The sequence below is a fragment of the Tiliqua scincoides genome, chromosome 3, assembly GCF_035046505.1.
Source record: "Tiliqua scincoides isolate rTilSci1 chromosome 3, rTilSci1.hap2, whole genome shotgun sequence".
Taxonomy (NCBI): domain Eukaryota; kingdom Metazoa; phylum Chordata; class Lepidosauria; order Squamata; family Scincidae; genus Tiliqua; species Tiliqua scincoides.
The window spans coordinates 146,301,815-146,318,690 of NC_089823.1; the positions used below are offsets into that span (position 1 = coordinate 146,301,815).

Sequence of the window (16,876 nt, forward strand, 5' to 3'; positions counted from 1 at the left end):
TGCATCGCCCTTACTACAGTGCTGGAAAACACTGACACAAGGGGTTAGGATTGCGCCCTAAGGCTGCAATTCTCTACACTTTCTTGGGAGTAAGCCCCACTGAATACAATGGGACTTACTTCTGAGTAGAGATGGATAAGATTGTTCTGCAAGTTTAGATATGTGCCTCCAATATTTGTATACTATCACACTATAAGACACTGGGCTACAGTAGTTACTGCTATTACCAGTTCTTAAATACTTGTTTACTAAATGAAAATCTTATTACCAGGTTTTTCTTAGTAATTTAGCATTCTGTTCATTATTGTAAAGAAGTTCATATTAAAAAAAGGAATTTTTGCCTATTCTTTCTTATACTTGAATATTTATACACCCCCAGAAGCTTATGTGCTGGTTCAGCAACCTAAAAGCAGTAGCCTGCAATAGCCTTTGTTTGAAACATAAGCTGCAATTCTATCTGCACTTATCTGAGATTAAGCCCCACTGACTATAATGGGACTTACCACTGAGTAGACATGTATAAGACTGGGCTCATAATTTCCCCGCAGCTGTGTGCTATGGATGTGTATTTGGCCCTTCTAAGATTGGCATGCAACAACCAACAGGGCAGCCAAACCTGCTTGTCTTGGTAAAAGAGTGGGATGGAGTTCAGGCATTTTCCATCAGCCTCCCTGTCATACTTTTCCTCTACTCTCTTTCCCCCATTTGATTTATTTTTTACTTTAAAAAAAAATAATCTAGCAATATTTTAATCTTTTGCCTGCCTAGTTTACAAGTAATTCAGTGAGTTGTCACATTTGATCACTCACAGGTACTACTCTGATTTGAATTTTAATGAGAACCCCTGGGGTCTTGTACTTTCCTGGGAAAGGTGGTTTTTCCCCAGTGGATTCCTTCTGCCTGGTCTCCCAAAGGATCTCCTCTATGGAGAACTTGTGCAAGGAAAGTGCCCTACAGGTAGACCACAGCTGCGATACAAGCACATCTGCAATAGGGATCTGAAGGCCTTAGGAGTGGACCTCAACAAGTGGGAAACCCTGGCCTCTGAGCGGCCCGCTTGGAGGCAGGCTGTGCAGCATGGCCTTTCCCAGTTTGAAGAGACACTTGGCCAACAGTCTGAGACAAAGAAGGAAGGCCCATAGCCAGGGAGACAGACCAGGGACAGACTGCACTTGCTCCCAGTATGGAAGGGATTGTCACTCCCGAATCGGCCTTTTCAGCCACACTAGACGCTGTTCCAGAACCACCACTCAGAGCGCGATACCATAGTCTTTCGGGACTGAAGGCTGCCAACTGTCTCCTTAGTTTGGGATGGGGGCAGAGGACCTACCAGTGATCCCCCATCTTAAGCTGTTGATCCAGTAAAAAAAGAATGTGAAGAACAAACAGGGGTGTATGAGCACAAACCACTAGGCACAACCTCCCTCAGTTAGCCTGCACTATCTTCCTTGACAATTATAAGTTTTTGCTAAACAATGAACTAACAATTTAATATCTCAGATATGTAACTCTACCAAAATTTTCTCCACTCCATCAGCCAACTTCAGCAGTTATGCCCATTTCATGTACTCTGCAGCTTTCATGCACTAAACATTTACAGTAAGTGGGTAACTGAGTTTACCTTGAATTTCATCTAAACAGAATGGAGAAAGGGAAGAATATTTCAAGATTTACACAGGCCATAAATCTGGCATTTCAAAGATATACCTTGATCAGAAACCAGTGAAGAATGCAGTTACAATTCACAATCTTGACTTTAAAAACATTACTGCACCACATTATGAGAAATTACAACTTTCCTGAAACATTCAGAAAAGCTTAGGATCAAGCTTCTCAAACGAACCAAAGTTCTGACTAGATAAGGGCCTAATCATATCCAAATTTCCAGTGTCAATGAGGGCACAATGCAGAGAACAAAAGTTATCTTACATGGAGGATACCTCTGTATGCCCCCTCCCCCACCCACCCACCCACGCCACAGCATGCACACTACTGGTATAGCTGCATCAGTGCTGGATAGCTGGATAGGACTGGGCCCTAAGATGTCCAAGACTTGTAGCAAGTCAGATGCTGGAATTAATGAAAAATTAGTTTAACATCTGTTTTGCTACAAAGCATAATAATTCCTAGACAAAATTGCACCAATTCTACAACAAACCTCAACTTTCTGCAAATATGGATGGATTTTAAATTCACAGAGAATTTAGAAGACAAGTCAATAACCACATCCTATTAACATTAGCCATTTTCCCCCTCAGGCAACATCAATCAGAGAAAGATCTCTTTACCTGTTTAACAAATTATTGTCACAGTTTGAGCATACCACTACTTGTTAGCACTAGGTATCTGGTAATCCTGCTATTTGTTAAATGTAAAGTTTTAAAAATTAAATTTAGATATTGTGCTTGCATTTAGAAGTTGAGGAAAAGCCACACAACAGGACTTCTGTGGTTGTGGGTACTACTTGTCTGTACTTCTGATTTAGAATTTTAAAAAACCAGTATGAGAGAACAGGCCATCCCAAAGCAGACAAGATCCTACACCCAGAATCTTTTAAAGGTTTAAATCCCAATCCTATATAATCAGGCACCCCTAATTGATTTCAATGGGCTTAGACACACCTAACTCTAAAGAGAATTGGGCAGTTAGACCTGTGGGATTACTGACCGTTACATTATCAGAAGAGAATGTTAAAGAGACACACAGAAAAAGACTTTACAAAAGATATTCCTGACCAACTGTCATGAGTCATAGCTGAATGAACTACCCACTGAAAAAGATTTTTAAAACCTATAATGCCCTCTGGTAAATATTTGACCTTCTTAAAGACCATGATTATTTTTCTAAATACTTACATACATGAATTCAAATTCAATCTTAGTATTATCCACATCTGACCCATTTTTTGAACTGTCTTATTTTTAACAGTTACTGTTGAATAGATTTTTCTTATTCATCAGTATTTCATATATTATAACCAAGTTATCCTTTTTTGTGAGTACCAAAAACATTTATATTTTTCAAGCCTAAACACTAAAGAGCAAAAAATGTATGTGAAAAAATTCTGACTTGCTCCAATTCATTATATTTAAACCAAACCCTAGCTGTGTGCTAGTTTCAGGAGCTGCCAAATGGATGAGCTTCATGCAGGACCTACAGATCTCCCAAACCAATGCTTATACAACAGGAGGGGAAAGAGACTAAAATACCTGAGAGAGAATGTTTATTGGAATACTCTAGGCCAGTGGTTCTCAAAAGTTTTAGCACCAGGACCCACGTTTTAGAATGACAATCTGTCAGGACCCACCAGAAGTGACGTCAGTAGCCTGGTAGTGATATCATGGCCAGAGGAGACTTAGGGCCAAATCCTATCCAATTTTCTAGCACTGATGTAGCCATCCCAAAGGGGCGCATGCTGCATTCTACAGTGAGAGAGTAGTCATGGAGGCCACCTCAAGGTAAAGGAACATTTGTTCGCTTATGTGGGCCCTGCACTGCCGCTGCATCAGCACTGGAAAGCTGGATAGGACTGGGCGCTTAATCAAGCAGGAAAATTTTTAACACAATTAACACCTAATACAACAAAACCAAATCTAATTAAGTAAGTAAATTTAAAGTTTACAATAAGTTTAAAAACTTTATTTAAAATAAAGAACCCTCCTAACCCTCCCAAGCAGTTGCTGATCGGTTTAAAAATATATTAAAAATAAAATACACATTGAAATGAAATGAATGGGGACCCATCTGAAATTGGCTCATGTCCCACAGTTTGAGAAACACTGCTCTAGGCAATAGAGCAGGGGTGTCAAACTCATTTCATACAGTGGGCCAAATAGTATTTATATACTTGCTGAGGGCCAGAAGTGATATCATTAAGTAGGAAGTGATGTCAAGACCAGAAATAAGCACTTTTTTCTCACCCAGGAATTCATTAGTTGTAAATGGCAAAAGAGGAAAACATGCATATTTTGACCAAATTTTCAAGATATGGGAAAGCCCAATTATCAAGTGAGCTGCCCTTTCAACGGTGGCACTTCAACACAGCTCAGCAGATAAGAGCAGCTGAAGGTGATGCAAGAAGTGCGGGGGAGGCAGATAAAGATCTTCCACAGACCACAGAGCCCCTGGCCCTTATGTTTGACTCTTCTGTCCTAGAATCAAGGGAATCTTCCCACTAACCTGTAGTGAAGGGAAGGAGTGATGATCATACAGCTCTGAATGTTCCCGGCTCTCCTCCCTTTGACCCAGAACTAAATGTGATATGAGACTGTTTTACTGATGGAGTTTATAGTTTTGGAAAGTGCCTCTGATTTTTAGAAAAGTGTTGTAAAAAGAGTATAAATAGCAAATAAAGTACAATACTGCATTATAATATCCTACATAAAACAGTACCTTATCTGACATTGGCAAGGCCCTACTATCGCAAAGACGCTGGTAACAATTTCACTTTTATACGATACTGCAGTTGACTAAGAGGACATAATGTAAAAGCAAAACTGAATATTCTTATCTCTTCCCTCCCCTACCATTTCCAGAAATTTACACCCTGAAATTGTTATATATGAATTTCTGGGAATGGTGGGGAGAGGGGAGAGATAAAAGAATATTTTCAGTACAATTCCCAGAACACTTCTCTACTATACCTTGTCACTCACACATGAATTCAAATGTTTGTAACATCCCCCTCTCCTCTCCCTGGTGGTAAAGGATGGTGGTAAGGGTAACTTCCTCCCTCGATGGTAAGGCCACACCTGGAGTATTGTGTCCAGTTCTGGTCGCCACATCTCAAAAAGGATATAGTGGAAATGGAAAAGGTGGACAATTAAGATGATTGCTGGGCTGGGGCACCTTCCTTATGAGGAAGGCCTCTTCAGCCTAGAAAAGAGACACCTGAGGGGGGACATGATTGAGACATACAAAATTATGCTGGGGAAGGATAGAGAGATGCTCTTTACACTCTCACATAACACCAGAACCAGGGGACATCCACTAAAATTGAGTGTTGGGAGAGTTAGGAGAGACAAAAGAAAATATTTCTTAACTCAGCGTGTGGTCTGTGGAACTCCTTGCCACAGGATGTGGTGTCGGCATCTGGTCTGGATGCCTTTAAAAGGGGATTGAACAAGTTTCTGGAAGAAAAATCCATTATGGGTTACAAGCCATGATGTGTATGTGCAACCTCCTGATTTTAGAAATGGGCTATGTCAGATGCAAGGGAGGGCACCAGGATGCAGGTCTCTTATTATCAGGTGTGCTCCCTGGGGCATTTGGTGGGGCTGCTGTGAGATACAGGAAGCTGGAATTGATGGGCCTATGGCCTGATCCAGTGGGGCTGTTCTTATGTCCCTTCATCACGAGAAGAAACAAAAGGAGTCAGCCTTCCCAAATAAATTTAATGGTTTGAAAAGGAAAGTATCCTCAGGAAGATGGTTTACATTTTTAGTTTAGTTTACATTTTTGATGTAGTTTACATTTTCTTTATCCTATTGTTTCTCCTAGGAGGAATATTTGGGATGAAACAGAAAAACATGAACATTGTCGTCATTCCCAGGTATAAGCTATTTGTTCAGGTTGACTTTTCTCCAAATAATTTACAGAACATTAAGATGTCATTAGTTTTATAGTATTATGGAGAGTGTGATGTGTTTTACAAGCATTATGCCATTTCTCATCCCAACAGCTGCACATAGGCTGAAAGGTAGGACTAGCCCCAAGGCCAAAGAGCTCCAAAGTCTACATTAAATAGAGACACAGACAGACACTCAGTATCTTCCCAGGAAGGACAAGCCTACAATGAGTCATTGTGTTTACAAAAACATAACAAGCACAAAACCCAGCCCATTAGCCACTGTCCCAGGTAGAGAAGGGAAGCCTCCACCTAATTTTAAACAATGCAAGTTAGTAAGCAGATTCATCTGCACCACAAAGCATTGACTAACTCAATTCCCACCTCATACACTGTCTCCCCACCATTAAAAAGTTACACCTAAAGACAGAGAGGCAGCAAACATCAGCACAAGGTCATCACCTACTACAAGACAACCATCAGATAAAGGGGGGAAAAGCCTGCAGACCAATTTCTATGTATATTTACACAAAGGTAAGTTCCACTTTGCATAAAAGCTTTCTATGCATATAACTGCAGACTGTTAAAACCAAGGCTTAATTTACACCAGGGCTCAGTCCCTAGTATCCGTTTTCAGTTTCGGGAGCTCAACCCTAGAACACATATGCATTAAGAACTGTTTAAATAATGCATGAGCAGATGCTAAGTGCTTTTCTCTCACCCCTGGGTAGATATAAAATCCCCATAGCTCAGAGATAGGGGCGGTAAGGGAAGTCTTCCTGGAAAAACAGTGACACTTTCCAGGCAGATTTGAGCCTTCCCCTCCCTTTCTTCCTAGAAGTAAATATTAGTTAAGAGGATACCCTCGCTAGCAAGCACATCATCCTATCCATGATGCCAACGTAGCAGCAAGTATTACGATGACACCCCTGCCCGCACTCTTTCCCTCTCAGAATCGTGATGCTCAGACATCTTCTTAGCCTGGAAGAGGAAGGAGAGCGAATGGTACTGGTGGTGGTGGTGATGATGATGCAACATCATCATTCCCTGAACGGGTGAGCGAATCAGGTGACGCAGCCAATCACACCCACCAAGACACAGTGGAAGGGGGAGGAGGGGGAGGGAAAGGGGTGCAAAAGAGGGCTCTGCACTGACTCAGCCCCACTGGACTGGAGTGCGGCTGGTCAGCGCCTCCTCCCAGGCCAGGAAACCTAGATACACCTTAATGGGAAGTGGGGTGGAGAGTAGGGAGCACTCTCCTGCACTCCCCAACAGAATAAAGTGGGGGGAAGAATAAGGGGCTCCCTCCTGCACTCCCACCAAGGTGAACTGGGGGGAGAACAGGGGCCATTTCACCCCCACCAGGACGAAGGGAGGGGGACAGCAGGGCCACTGTGCCCTCCCCACCAGGACAAGGCGGGGGGCGGCGCTCCCTCCAGGCTCTTCAGCTCTCGACCAGGCTGACACTCACCACAAGGGCAAAACGGGAGGACGAAGCACCTTCCAGGGACTCGCCCCGCTCAGTATCCCCGGCTGGGATGAGGATGGAAAGGGAAGAGCTCCCGCTCGCTCTCACACCTGGCCAGTGCCCTTCTAGGAACCCGCCTCCCTTCAGGCGCACACGCCCCGGAACTCACTCGCAGCCCGGTCTCCCCTCTCCCTCTCTCTCATCCGCTGTAGCTGCAGATGCCGGGCGGCGCAAGCTGACAGCTGACGCTGACGTCATGCGCCCCCGCACTGCGCATGCGCGCGCGCCCCTGATTTTCTTTCCTTGGCCCTTGCGCCCCCTTCGTTGCTGGGCAGGGAGTGCGCGCGCTCCCGATGTCCCTCCCGCATCTCTAAATCCGAACGTTCCAAAGTTCCTCCCCCCTCAACGGTTTTTCCCGCTCACATTCAAAGAGTGGAGCTTACTGGTGTCCTTTGGGACTGCCTGCCTGCCTGCCTTGTGGGAAGGAGACACCATAGCAATGAGTGGCAAGGTTCCTTTGAAAGCATGCTCCTGTGCTGCTGCTGGTGGGAATGAGAGCCATTTCCCCAGCAGCAGCACAGGAGCATGCTTTCAAAGCCACCTTGCCACTCATCGCCATGGTGGTTTGTCCCTCCACAGCTGTGTATCCAGCTTAGAGCCCAAGCCCATGCGTGACTACTCAGAAGTAAGCCCCACTGTAGTCTATGGGGCTTACTCATAGTCTATGGGGCTTACTCCCAGAAAAGGGTGGATAGGATTGCAGCCTGATGGCCCAATGCTATCCACACTTACCTGGGAGTAAGTCCCATTGACTATAATGGGACTTGCTTCTGAGGAGGCATACATAGGATTGGGCTCTGAAGCTGCTATCCTATCCTCACTTTCCTGGGAATAAGCCCCATTGACTATAATGGGACTTACTTCTGAGGAGCCATGCATAGGATCGGGCTCTGAGGTTGCAATCCTATCCACACTTACCTGGGAGTAAGTCCCACTGAACACAATAGGACGTACTGCTGGGTAGACCTGCATAAGCATGTGCCCTTATAGGTTGGTTTTCTTTTAAATCCTCTAATGTGGCTCACAAAACAAAGAAAGTGACGTAAAATCTCAGTGACAAAACAATTAAAAATATGCAAAGTGCATTTAAAAACTCATAACAATAAATAATAAAAAGATAAATAAAAGCCAAGATAGAAGTTGGCTAAAGAGCTAAAAGCTTCCTGAAATGAGAATGGCTTGCGTCTTTGACAAGGAAGGAACAAGAGACCGGGGTGCAGTTGCGTGTCACTTAACAACCTTCCACTTAATGACAGACCACATATAGTACAGTGGTCAAAGCCCAACAGAAAGGCTGTTAGTGAGGGAACCAGGTCTCCCATAGCCTGCAGCAGAGTGTGTATTAACACAACCACGAAGCTCTTAGTAAAGCAATCAGGTCACCCATAGCCTGTAGCAGAGTGTGTATAAAAGAGGCTCTAAGTGAGGGAATCAGGTCTTCCATAGCCTGCAGAAGAGTGTCTGTTTACACAACAAAGAGGCTCTTAATGCGAAGAAGAGGCAATCAATCTCCTGAGCAGCCAGCTAGTGTCTCACAGAGAGAATCTGTTTACACAAAAAGGTACTAGATTGGGCTAAATGTTCGCTTAACGACCTAATCGCATAACAGCAGGATTGGAAAATGTATCCCCGTCGTTAAGTGACACACACCTATATTTGGTGCCTCCCAGCCAACAGGGCAGGTTGCTCCCAAAGGGAGCAACCCCAAAAGGAATTGTCCATTTGTGTCATCCCGAAAGAAGCAAGGGTATCCCCTTTTCAGCTGCTAGTAGCTCCTGTGAGAGGAAGGTGAGGGTTTGGGGGCGCCCCCTTGTGAGAGGGGATAGCATCTTGCTCCTGGCATATGTGTGGTGAAGGGCAGTTTTCAGTAGTTTGGTTTGGTGTGGTCTTGTGTTGCTGTGTGGTCTACTCTGAGTACCTAAGTTTGGGTATGGGGGCTCTTGGTTACCTGGGTGATGGTAACTTGGTTACCTGGGTGGTGGGTTTGGCTGTACCAGAAGAGGTCATGTTATTGTTACAAGGAGTGTTGGGGGGAAAGTTGGCCATTGAGAAGATGACAGGTTGAGAGAGAAAGGGTGATAGAGGTTTGGCTGGTTGTTCCAGGGGAAGGTTGGTTGGCAACCTTCAGTCTCGAAAGACTATGGTATAAGCCTACAGCACCAGACGGTCTCCCATCCAAGTACTAACCAGGCCTCACTCTGCTTAGCTTCTGAGATCGGACAAGATCAGGCATGTGCAGGGTTAGAAGCGGATAGACTATTCTCCTTCCTAGCTCTTCCTCCAGCCAGGGCCAGCTTTAAGCCAAATGGACCCCTTATCTAAGGGGAGGCCATGCTAGGGTAATTTACTATTTACTTTTCAAAAGTAATCTATACATTTTTTTGTGTACTGTAGGCTTACATGTCAGCAAATTTTAAATTAAAATGTGCTATCTGTCTTTGTCCATCAACTCATATGTAATTTTTAAGAGCACATTTTGATTGCTTTCCATTCTACTATAGAGATATGAAGTCTATAATAAAATACATTTATATTTCTAAGATTCTACTGACCTTGGCAGTGTACCTGGGGCCACTAAAAAAAAGTGTTTCCAATTGGGCTGTGCAGCTCTAAGGCCGGCCCTGCCTCCAGTTCTGTCTCTGGTGCTCCTATTAGAGACCCCTCTAGCCATAAGGTGCTACTTTTAAATGCCAGATCGGTTATCAATAAGACCAGCCTGACTTAGGGCCCAATCCTACACAGTGTGTGCTGGCTCACCACCAGCGTGCACTGTTGCAAACTTGCTATAAGGCATGTTTGCAGCCTCAGTGGTGGTGGAGTGCCAGTGCTAGCCCAGCACCAGAGCTTCACCTCTCAGCAGCACACAGACCGCTAGGCAGTAGAAGGGTAGGTGGGGGCGTGGGGGGGGAGGCATGGGGGAGGTGATCTGGGGGAGAAGGGAGTGCGGGGGAGGGAGTGGGGCGGGAGCTTCGCTTCACTGGATCCAGAGCTTCCGTGTTGGGTTCGCTGCCCTACACGGAGGCTCTTGATTCACTGCTGACCTTTCGGTTGGCGGTGAATCAAGTAGCCCCATTGAAGGGCTACTCTCTTTACCCAGGAGAAGGGGATGCAAGTCCGCTTCTCTCAAGGATGAGGCAGCAGCTGCCTGGAGCACACAGGATGTGGCGACAGCCATTTTTGGCGCCACTGCAGCCCCGTACCCTGGGCAGCTCAGGATTGGCTGTCAGTTGCCTGTTGTGACCAGTTTGCTAATTATTTCACAGATAATAAAATCATTCACATCTGCCATTTAACAGACACTGACTTTAACTGACACACCGCCCAATCTGAACCAATTCCAACTTGGCGGTACAGCAGTACTGGCTCCACAGCTTCCTGTAGGGGGAATTTCAGCTGCCGACATTCTCCTCAGGGTCAGAGGACATTTTCCCCCTTGCCCTTGGGTAAACCCCAGCAGCCGCAATGGGTCAACACAGACTTGCACCAGCAATTATGCTGGCGCTAGTCTGAGTTCACCTGTTCAGGAAGATCAGTCCCAAGAAGGCGGTTAGGATACAACCCGCACCAAATCCCGGCCCCTTCTGGGCCTGATCAGGATTTTTGTCACAATGTAGTAGCAGCCTGCTTCCACTTTACTGACAAAGTGTGGGGTCGCTCTGTGTTCCTATGTGTGAACTGGTTCCTATGTGTGATGGTCTCACTAAGACCATCTAGTTAGAGTCATTCAGCTGGTTCATTTCATTTTCAATCAAACTCATATTTGGACCATGCTGAAGAGGCTACAGCTTAGTGTGCCAACCATTTTGCTTATGAACTACCCTGCAGGCTCTATGGTTGCTTACAACGGATTGTGTCTGGGTGATCATATACAGTTGCTTGCCTGCAAGCAGTATGGTTCCTGACAGCAGGATTACATATAGGTGATCCTTTAGTATGCTTGGCATGCTGAGATCTTACCAGAGCATCAATGTATAATTGTAGCTTGAAGCTGTTAGCATGCAAATAGCCTTTTCCCAAATATACCATCTCATTATGCAGGAGTTTAAATGCAATGAAATAATGTTTGCTTTACCAATAGTCATGTCTTCACAATTTATAGTCCTGTCACAAACCTGGGAACATTTGTAATGCATTTTTTAATTATTAAAAATCACATTGTGAGTTCTTTAAAGTCAGACATAATTCATTTCATGTTAATATATCTTCTTTCGTTGCTGCAATTTATTTCACTCTAATATATATGTTTCCCTTGCTGCTTGTTAAGATTCATGAATACATAACTTACTTGATTTAAATTTGACATGATTTCTTTGCCCCTCAACCTCATCTATATTATCCCAAACTAGTACCTCTACAGAATGTAAATGTCTAGAATTTCTGTTAACTAGATATACCCCCACTACTCAATGCTTTGAGTTCTATTAACTCAATACACATTGAGAAGTAGAAAGACAAGCTTCAATTATATTTTGATTAAGGGAACATCACAAGTTCAACTCTGGGTTTTAATATTAGAAACAAGCCCTAAAGCAGTGGTTCTCACACATTTAGCACCAGGACCCACTTTTTAGAATGAGAATCTGTCAGGACCCACCGGAAGTGATGTCATGACCGGAAGTGACATCATCAAGTAGGAACACTTTTAACAATCCTAGGCTGCAATTCTACCCACACTTACCCAGGAGTAAGTCCCATTGACTATCATTGTTAAAAGAATATACATAGTAGCTTGTTAAAGTACCAGTTTGTAACATTTCCCCAAATGCAGTCACATACCATGGTAGCATCAAGTCTAATATATTAAAAATAAAATATTGAAATGAATAGGGACCCACCTGAAATTGGCTCGCAACCCACCTAGTGGGTCCCAACCCACAGTTTGAGAAACACTGCCCTAAAGGAACAGTAACAACATACATCAACATTGCTTTTAACCCTGTGAAAACTTAAAATCTGAAACAGACACAGTTCTGTTTATCGGTATTTATGTGGCCCCTTCCGTGTGCAAATTCCAGCACAACTGCCCTCTTCTCTTAGAAAAGGGGCTGGGCCAAGAGATTCCTGATTTATGCTTGGAGTTCCCAGTAGATACAATAGTCAACACTTCAGCAATAGTATTACAGTATTTACATGTAGGAATCAATTTCAAATGCTGAAAGCAACAAAATGACAACTAAAAAGTTACATTTTCTAGATTTAGCAGGAGTAAATTAGTTGATAATATTGGAAATGTCTATTTCGCGCAGAAGTTCACGTTCACCGAGTTTCATATCTGCTAACTCTTACAAAGGTTTACGAACAGGACGGGCTTCGTACATGTTAACGTTCCAATATTAAAAGTCCCTACTATCCCTTATCAAGCAAAACAAATTCTTCTTTCACATTGTTTTGAGTCTCTTTGGCTATCATGGCTCAGTTGGCATCTCTCCAAGGACGCACAGCAATCCATCCTTTCCCTAGTTCAGCCTTCTGAAAGCAAATTCAAAGAAAGCAGATTTCTGTCATTACACACTTAGCTATAAGAATGAACATGTGGAAAAAGTGAAATAGCCAGTGCTTTTTTTGAAGCAGTAATAGTTAATTGCATAAGACAAACAGTAATGTAATAATTGATAAAACAGCCTATCCTTCAATTGAGACAACAGTAGGTAATATGACAACAATTGTAATGATAAAAGCCAAAACCAGACTGTGAAACACCTGGAATGCTTAAAGCTGAAAACACACATGTATGGGGATAATGTAGGGAGACAGCAGTAACTGTGCTGCCTCCCTAGAAGAAAAGCTGGGAACAGCCCTGGGAGTGGAGCTCAGTAGCTCGTTTGAAATGGAATAAGACAATGTGAAGCCAGCGTTTGTGAAAGAACATACTGCTAGAGAAAGCTCATCTATGGCACAGGGAGATGGTTGTAAGAGCTATGGCCCAATCCTATTGAAAGGAAGTGCTGGCAGAACACATGTTCCATCCACACTGGCTGCTGCAACAGCATTGTAAAGCACTTTGTGGCAGTGCAGGGAGCTGGCATGTGCCAACAGAGTGACAGTGGCTTGCCAGAGCAGGTGAGCATGGCATACGGGGTTGGACAGGGTGGGGGAAGTGCAGAACGGGGAGGAGATGGGGCAGGGAGTGGACGAATCATGCCTGACAGGGGACGGGTTCGGTGGAAATGCATGCCAAATCCTAACACCCTTTCCAGGCCTGATCCACCTGCAGGGATCAACTCGAACATGTGCCAGCAATATTGCTAGTACAGATCCAAGCTGACCCATTGTGACTGCTGGGGCTTTCCCTGAGGAGACCTCCAGCAGCTGAAAATCCCTTGCAGGATGTAGTATAGCCTACACTGGCGCAGCTGCATCACTGTGTGGGGATTTAGTTAGGATTGGACTGCTCCTGTATTTGAAGAATGCCAACCTACCCCCATAACTATGTGGGCATGGCTAACTTGCCTGGCTTCCCCCAGCACACATAATGAATTGCTAAGCAATAAATGGTCAGTGAGTGACCATCTGCAAATCTCTTTCTGCAGGAGGAAGGGAGGTCTGCGGCAGTAGCCAGCCCATGTGCTCTGAAGGGCTTGGGTCAGCCTTACCAGGTCGGCCCTCTGAGTAACATATTTCCTTGACCAGTCCCCCACCTGGCTAACCCTGATGCCACCCCTTCTAGATGCCTCAGTAGTCTGACTTCACATAAGACAGGTATATTTGTCATATAAGTAGAACCATTTTCTTCTATTATGTCTATTACTATTTAAGGTTCCTACAAATGGAGCAGTGCACAACAGAGACTATGAACAAAAAATACAATCATGCAGTCTGGTACCCACCTCTGAAAAATGAAGGTGTGAATCCAATACCAGGTCCTTTGGTAGTCACTTGCCACATTAGATGATGCCAACTTTAATATGGGATGCATGTTGGCATCCTTCAGTCTCGGAAGACCATGGTGTCACGCTCTGAATGGTGGCTCTGGAACAGAGTGTCCTCTCCAGTGCGCGAAGCCTGGGTAAAGTAGATATGGAGGATAGACTGTTTCCCATGCAGCAAATCCCCCCTCTCCACATCGCTGAAATGGTCCAATGGAAAGGCAGAAGCCAATACGGTTGGTTCCAGCGGCGTTGCAGGAGTTGCCAGAACGTGACTGTGTTCAGCCATGAACTGCCTCAGGGACTCCAGCTCCGGATTTTGCCTCGAGGTTGACTCCTGAAACCTTTTCCATAACTGGATGTAGCCACAAGGCAGTGGAGGTTTGGGATCAGAGTTTTCCTTCTCTCCCATGAGCTGCCTTCCCAGGCTGACGAGTCCCATCTACCCGGTGGCTGTTCAGTCGCCTCTTACGACAAGTACAGCCAAACTGAGGGCCTATTCTTATCCCCAGCCCCCGGGGGGGGGGGGGTAATATGGGATACTGCAACACATATTCCTTGTATCCTATGTGCCAGAAATTTATAATATGGGATATTGCAACACATATTCCTTGTATCCTATGTGCCAGAAATTTATCTGCATTCATGATGGATCCTTTGTTCTTCAACTACCACATGTCTGTATAAAATAATGTCCTGTCACAACTTCAAACAATTTGTACTAAGGAATTTCTTCAAGTGAATGTCATGTTTCCATCAATTTTTACTACACTTATGTACATCTCCTGACATTAAGAATGAGAGTAAAGAGAAATTGGAGGGGGGGTGGAAGAACTCTGTACATCAAATTCCGAAGAGTATCTTAAAACTTTGTTCCATCTCGTATTTGCAGAGAGACCATATCTGCCCTAATCTTGCTTATCTGTCCTTGCAGAAACATCAAGAGATAAAGAAATCAAAACCAACATCTTTTATTTTCAATTACATTTTCAGGATTAAATGGCAGCTTACCTGAAAAGACTCTGCTTTCATGAGGCAGATTAAAATATGCAACCCCTTCCTTCCCCCACGAGTATAGTGGCATTTAACATATGTAGAGGCCTGGAACTTAGATCATGTAGAAGATACTTTTCTATCACTCAGAGCTTCCCCTTTTCACAACAGTTTTCACATTAATGCAAAACTTTGGAAAGTGTGTGCCACAGATATTTATCACAATATACATACTCCCACAAACAGAGCAAAGTACCACTATAGTACATTTTCATATAAGAATTTTTCAACATATGGTTCTAATTCACTACACAGATATCATTTAAGTCGCTACAAGAGAGACATCCCTTTACCTTAGTTTATCTGCTACCTCTGTTTTCAGGATTTTTATACAGAGCTCTCAGTCCAAGATAACTTAAATTAGCATGACTATCTAATGCTAGTGCCAGTGGCATGTGTGTTCTGCCGGCACAGGCTGCTGCAAAGCCATAAAGCACTTTGCAGCAATGCAAGCTGCCAGAACCCCAGTAGGTAGGCCGAAGACTTCCTGCACCAACAATGGATGTCGGGAGGCCTGCTGGAGCAGGTAAGCCCAGCACAGGGGGTGGAACAGGGCAGGGGGAGGGGTGGAATGGGGCAGGAGTGGGAGGTACATGGAGGAGGTGGGGTGGAGGATGGGCAGATTGGGCATGCGAGGGGGCGCGTTTGGTGGTGGTGCACACCAAATCCAAACGTTCTTCCTGGGCCTGATCTGCCTGCATGGAGCAACTTGCACCAGTGATATTGCAGACTTGCCCAACAGGATAAGACATAGCAGTTACTGGGGCTTACCCTGGAGCAAGGGGACAAATTTCTTTTCCTAAGACCTCCAGCAGCTGAAAATCCCCCATGGGATGCAACTGAAGCTGCAATGGCACCACTGCATTGCCACACAGGGATGTATAGGATTGGGTTGCCCCTTTTCCCATTGATTTCATTGGGACTTATGTGTGATTAACTTTCTCTGGATTGATGTCAATGTGTGGATTCCCCTCTCCCCCATATTTTTCCATCTTCTCTCCAATACTGATTTTTTAAAATGTCTTGCATTATTAATAGTGGTGCACAAGGTCAAGTTTCACTCTTGACTACAGGAAGAAAGGATCTTGTGGGTTGGTTTATTATGATTTTCTACAGTAAAGTGGGCAACTGATTTCTAAACCCGAAGCACTCTGTGATTTCCTGGGTAACTGCAGGAACACAAATATTAAAGTACAGGGACAGATGTGAATCCTTTTGTACCCATGTGCCAAGTCATCATGATTTTTTAAATCATTCATTAATGGAGTTCTGTCCCAAAACAGTATAGCCTTGGTTATAGTAGACTACAAAACCAACAGCCCAATCCTGTGAGCTGTCCAGCACCAGAGTCCAGCTGTTGTAAAGAGCTTTTTGGTGGTGAACTCAGCATGCTGCTGGTGGCAATTTCCAAGATGCCACAAAAATGGCCAGCAGCCTGCACTGGAGCTGGTGCAAGGGACACTTCATTGGTGGGGGGAGTAATAGGGTATGTTGGGGGCTTGTCCAGTGAATCTGGTAGCAACCGTGCACACCGAATCTTATCCCCCATTTTTCTGCCCGCCACCCCCTCTGATCTCCTTGGATTTGCACCAGCTATATATCAGGCAGTGTCGGGGGGGGGAAGGGTTAAATAATAAAGATTTTTACTTACCTCCTGCAAGCTGCCCAATTGCCGCTGCCCCCTCCCCCCAAAACCTCATAGCATAAAGCAGGGGTGTCCAAACTTTTTGGCAGGAGGGCCACATCATCTCTCTGACACTGTGTTGGGGGCCGGGGGGAAAAGAATTAATTTACATTTCAAATTTGAATAAATTTACATACACTAATATATTAGAGATGGAACTTATATATATGAATGAAGGT

General features: G+C 44.4%; 1 protein-coding gene across 3 annotated transcripts in view; it reads right to left on the bottom strand.

Annotated features, from left to right (window-relative positions):
- The window catches only part of CCSER2 (coiled-coil serine rich protein 2), a 61,920-nt gene extending 54,693 nt beyond the window's left edge, over positions 1–7,227 (bottom strand). For all 3 annotated transcript variants that reach the window (XM_066618723.1, XM_066618722.1, XM_066618721.1), the window contains exon 1: positions 7,038–7,227. The gene's annotated coding sequence lies outside the window, so the exon portion shown is untranslated. The remainder of the gene's footprint in view (positions 1–7,037) is intronic.
- Positions 7,228–16,876: the final 9,649 nt, after the last annotated feature.